Consider the following 5,975-nt stretch of genomic DNA (forward strand, 5'->3'; position numbering starts at 1 on the left):
TTTGAGCACGAATGTTTAAGAAGGGTGCGTATTAGGGTAGATCCGGTTTAGGGACTTCCAGTCGCATATGCATAGTGTGTAGTCAAACCATATGTGTAATGGTAAAGTTCAGGACTCGAGTATTGATAGTGGTTCACCCCTGCTACTTCAAATTAGTCTTGACGGAAAATTCCGAATGCTTGGATGACGTGTGGAAAACGACTTTCAAGCCTGAGCAGAGACAGAATTGTTGAGAAAGCCGCACGACATTCAAGCATCAATTTAGGTGTCAAATTAAGATTGAATGTGTGTATGAATAGCTGTTTAAGAATCTAAATGCCACATAAACAATTTTATTTTAGTTAAAATAATTCCATTGATTTATTGCATTAGATGGTCCTGGTTGGTCGACGTCTGGAACTTGGCATCCCCAGCTTCATACAAACTCTAGTTTTCCAGATACTAAGTATTCTTGAAAAACCACAGATAGCATAGGGAAAGGAACTCGCCCCACTACCCTGATGTGTGAATTTCACACGCCGTTAATAGGGGTTGAGATTTCTACACTTGCTTAACAAACCAACCTTCTGGTTGATTATTGTGGTTTAGGTGGTATCTATCGTTGGATCACTTAAAGAGGGCACTGAAATGCAACGGTCACAGTGAATAAGGGAAGCAAGAGTGGAACGTTACGAAACGAGAAATAAATTACCATGAGCATCGTTAATGCTGGGATAATCTGTTACTATTAGAAACAATTTGAGACAGCATAATTAAATTTAATTTACGAATTCTCTATATTAAAACTTGGTAACTTTTATTGTCAACTGAGTCCCATTAATGTTTAGCTATCGCAACATATGACACTTGAATATAATCCATTAATTTTGTATGAATGAAGATGTCGCAGAGTAGGCCATTTCTTTGCGGAGAACTCATTCTAATTCTGATGAAAAAATACTTCATTTTTTTATAATGTTCCTGAAACATCTTTCGTATTTCTAAAATTGGATGCGGCAAGGATTAACGCTAGGCAAGGCAATTTTTTGGAACATTTCTAAGATTATCTTAACAAATGTGACTCATAGTTTTAGGACGAGGCCACCTCCGTCAGTGGTCACCTCAGTTATTATTATTATTGAATTTTATAATTATCATTCTTCTTAAATTGCTCCCAACAGAAATATTCAGTATTTTCGTTTTCTTTTCTTTTTTAAACAAGTCTTAATCGTAAATCTATTTCTGCAAATCTGTTACAAATGACGTACAGCTGTTTTGAAATTCTGATAAAATGCTATGAGTTCAGCGTCATCAGCATGTAAAAGTAATTTTGACAACTGAAAACTGTTTAATATGCCATTTACATATACAATAAACCGTATAGGTCCCAGTGCAGACCGTCACTTTGCCTGGGAATCTGAATGGTGCACAAAAAAGCCATGCATTATAAGAATCCACATAGTTACTTTGTATTTCTCTATAATGTCTCGTCACACTTCTGTGAATCTGATGCCCTTGCAGTTAAGGGTTCTCATGCCAAGTACAAATTATATCAAATGGGATGATTGATTTGTCTTAGCTTCGTAACCTAGAAGTTGATTTCAAGGAGAGCATGTTCATAGAGCATCTCGCAACGCCTGACACTACACATCGTCTTGATGAATCATTATAAATTGCGTGTTTTCCAAACTCTACGCGGGTTTCCCCAAGCCGAGCACACGTTTGCGATATGACGAGTGAGGTGGGTCCTTTCTATATCTAAATAAATTTACCAGTCATTTATCTGTATATCTCCAATAATTTCATATGTCTTTTAGGTCATTCATATGTGACGATATCGCTGATTTTTCCTATTACTCGTATTCGTTTGAAAATATTAACTAATTAAAAAACGATAACAATATTAGATTTGCCATAAATAGGCTCCTTATTCTTTTCTTTCACTGGAAAAAGGTTTTAAATTTTCCTTATGTATTATCAGTATAGTTATTTTTACATTTCGTGTAACCGTTATTAATTTTTAGGCTTGTAAAAGTAATTCTGCAAAGCATTTCATTTGAGTGCTCTTGGGATCATAACCGGTGTAGTTCCTCATGTAACTCCTGGGAATCATTAGGTTCAGGAAAGTAATTAGCGATGCGTTCAATTTGGTTGCAGTTCCCTAAACGAGAATAACAAGAGTATTCCTCTCAAATTGATTCGCGTGAAGCATCGCACTGCTCGCATTTGATCCATTGGGCCATTTTATTAATTCGCATAGTGATGAGTAAAATGCTTTTCTGAGTACGGGAATCAAGTTCGATAACTTGTCCCTGTAACTTATCGTTTGAAGTATAGTACTTAGCCCAAAAGAGATCACTTCTGCTCTTTATAAATAAGGAAATAGAAATCAATGTTTTCTCCAAACTATAATTCTTCCCAAGCAAATTATTTAAATACTTAAAAAATTTCTCACATTATTTTCCAGAGGATTCACTGATATCCGGTGCATTATTCTCTCGAAAGCGTAACTCTAGTGTATTAAAAACGTTAAATCTGGGGTTTCTTTCCACGTATATCCGGGTTTTGATTCCAATTTCATACTCGGAGCACGTGAAGAACTGAAGCAGGGATATTCATAGAGATCTTTTCTTGGGATTACTGGGTCCATCTGCATTCGACCTGAAAGTTGGCAAGATTTCTTCCAAGTTTTAGATTTCCAAGAAGTGGATCCATTTTCAAAACGTCCTCGCGATATAAAAGGGGTGGTAGTGTTTAGACTGAAACGAGGAGAAGTCCATCTTCTCGACAGCTTCAAACTGCATGGTGGCGGTTATTTTCAACTTAATGAGAAGATATAGGATATGTGAGAGATTGAAGCACCCAATGAACGTCCATTGCCGTTTTGCAGTCATTTTTTATTATATCTTTGGAAGTTTATATTTTTCTGTTTCTGTTAAAGACTGTACTAGAGGAAGAATGTTGTGTACGTGAGGTAAGAGAAAAAAGTTAGTTCGATGGATTGAAGAACGGTAGAATGAATGCGGAGATTTAGGGATGGCTAATTTTATTAAAGAGTGTTACGGTGTTCAGAGTCATTTTAGGTGAGACTTAGAAGTGCAGTAGTGATTAGTCTCAATGCTCTACAAAAACCTACAAACATCTGTAGGTTATCATTAATAATATATCTCTCACTTCACCTTTTCATTTCTTTATATACATTATGGCCCTCAACAGTCATAGATTGACCGCTGAATGCGATCACATCCCTCAATTCGTGGATAATTTCGAATAGTAACCGGTAGCGTGTTGCTTAAAAGAAATAAAAGCTCACTATAGATAGCCATGTCTTTAGAATTAATTTTATTTTATTTAAAATTGAATTCACTTAAAAAATGTCTTGAACGTAAAAAGCTGAATTTACTATCGTTCTTGGGATTTGACGCACAAAATAAATAGCTTGAAACTTAAAAAAACTTTTCCGCTTTTCTTATTGTGCTTTATTTAATATTCGCTCATAATTGTTGATTAATTTTGTCCATCGTTGTGGAGAAACAGATTTTAAAATGAGAATTGAATTCATGAAGGGGTTTCATAAATTTGTGAATTCGTGCCCAGAGCCACCTATAAACTGTCGAACGGACTTCAAACCAAAGATCCCCTGCATTCATAAAATAACTCGGATATTTGTGGAAAAAAAGAAGTGGCCTCGAGTGTGTAAAACAAATAATACGGGAACAGAAGTACTTGAATATCTGAGTGCTATTCCGTTTTACATAATGAAATATGGACTTCTTTGACAAAAGGAACACGTTAAGTAAAACATTTCACCTAAAAGATGAAAGTTTCAACTTATATCGTTCAGTTTGTGTTGTTGCCGATCACACGATGGATATAAGAAAATTTCTTCTCAAAATTTTCAAATGAAATAAATGTAATCATAACAACGTAGGAAGAAGAAGAGAAACCAATTATTCAATTTATTTCGTAATTTCTGATAATTCTAAGAGTCTTGGTATATGCATGACACATTAGCTATCGTTCTGACATTTTCCTCACAATTTTCGCTCATTCCACAAATCGGTCTATCTCCATGAAAAAGGGAAACATTGAGGTGGCTGGATCGGGAATTATACTTCTTGGAGTTTGTTCTGTTTTACTGATTTTTTTACTACCACAGAGTTAAGGTAGCCTTGTTTTGTCTCATCACTTAAAGATAATTCATAGTATATGCCACACAGTAGTTTTGGTAAGTAGAGATATTGCTCGACTATTGTACATTTATCAAAAGGCTGTGGACTCAGTTCATCCCTGCAAATTGCAACAGATGCAAATTTATAACAGATGCAGGGTGCGTTAAGAAAGTAATGCAAATTTTTCCCATGGAGTAATGGGCTTAAGTGGTGGCATCGATAAGCTTTGCTTGGAAAATGGCAAGAGGTAAACCACTCAAGAGGAAGATTTGAGAAAAGTCGAGCATTGAAGTTGATTCCTTCTTTACGGGAGCCATTTCTTTTTCGGTGAAGCCACGGCTAATATAAGTTTCAATTGTTTGCGTCAGAACGGGAGGAAATACTGGGAAGAAATCTCCTAGAGAAGGTTTAATCAATTTCGACGTGAAAGGCTTTTTTAGTCGAGGAGACTTCTACAGTGTGGGTTCCGAAAGTAATGCAATTAATTTTTTTTGAAGTAATTAATTGAACAGATTAGCACAAGCACTTAAAATTCTTCAAAGTACTCTCCTTGGGCCACAACACATTTTTTCCAGCGACTCTGCCGTGACCAGTACTCGCCCTGAAAGGTGTCTTCTGGGACATGTCGCAAGGTCTTCGTCACGGCTGATTGGATCTCTTCTGTGGACAAAAAATGGGTTCCTTCCAGGGCTGCCTTAAGCCGAGGGAACAAAAAGAAGTTTGCTGAGACGACGTTAGGACTATAGGGGGTGTGGAGCAGCGTTCGCACCTGGTGTTTGGCCAGGAACTCGCGGACTCACAGCGCGTTGTGGCAAACACCTTGGGCACTGGCTTGGCGTACACTTTAATTATCGCTAAATCTTCAGTAACGATGCGAAACACAACAGTAGACGACCAGTTCGGCACATTGGCAACCATCTTGATCCTCAATGGACGGTCAGAGTACAACAATTGTGGAAAACGAGCCACATTATTGTCGGTTTTGCTGGTTGACGACCACTCAGTGAGTTGTTCGTCGTGAACCTGTTCCCGGCCTCCTTAAAGGAATATTCCACCAAATATCTTGTTAGTCTCCTTAAGAGATTTATTTTTTATTTAGCAGGAAACTTAATCTCGTAAAGTTGTTCGATCGTCGATTCCATTTTTTTCGTGACACGGTCGACGCGCAGAGGTTTACAGTAACTTAAGTCCTGACGCTTTTACAGCTTGGAGAGCACTGAGACCGGTTTGGCGGCAAAGCTTAGCGTCCCCCGCAGCTACTCATAAGTAGTTCGATGCCATTCCGACCAATAGGAGCGGCGCGGGAAATTGAATTGCATTACCTTAGGGATACACCCTATATAAATGAAATTAGACATCAAATCAGTGGAATTTGTGAACTATCACGATTTAGAGAGCCAGGCAGACAAACTATTACGTTCAATGCGTATCGTAATACAGAACCAGTACAGGGGATAAGTATTTCTTAGAAATACAAAGTATACGAAGCCTCCGTGGCGCAATCGGCTAGCGCGTTCGGCTGTTAACCGAAAGGTTGGTGGTTCGAGCCCACCCGGGGGCGTTATTTTTATCTGTGCTCATGTATCTATTTTTTAATTTTATGTATTCATAATTTGATCTGACGATTTACCAAAATGAGTACGTCACTTGTGTTGGGGCAACTATTCTCCGTTTACAGATTGACATACGGCTTTACTTATTATAAGTCCAAATTTTACAAAAAATAGTATATTGACTGTATTCAATAAAATGCTTAAAGAAATTTTACATAAGAAAAAATATCGTGACATATTCTGATAAAAAAGTGTAAGGAGTTCCTTTTCA

General features: G+C 37.3%; 1 non-coding gene across 1 annotated transcript; it reads left to right on the forward strand.

Moving 5' to 3' along the window:
* Positions 1 to 5,638: 5,638 nt before the first annotated feature.
* TRNAN-GUU (transfer RNA asparagine (anticodon GUU)) lies at positions 5,639 to 5,712 on the forward strand. Its single transcript has one exon. It is a non-coding gene; the product is annotated as a tRNA-Asn (tRNA).
* Positions 5,713 to 5,975: the final 263 nt, after the last annotated feature.

Source organism: Hetaerina americana, unplaced genomic scaffold (assembly GCF_022747635.1).
Source record: "Hetaerina americana unplaced genomic scaffold, ioHetAmer1.1.p SCAF_8, whole genome shotgun sequence".
Taxonomy (NCBI): domain Eukaryota; kingdom Metazoa; phylum Arthropoda; class Insecta; order Odonata; family Calopterygidae; genus Hetaerina; species Hetaerina americana.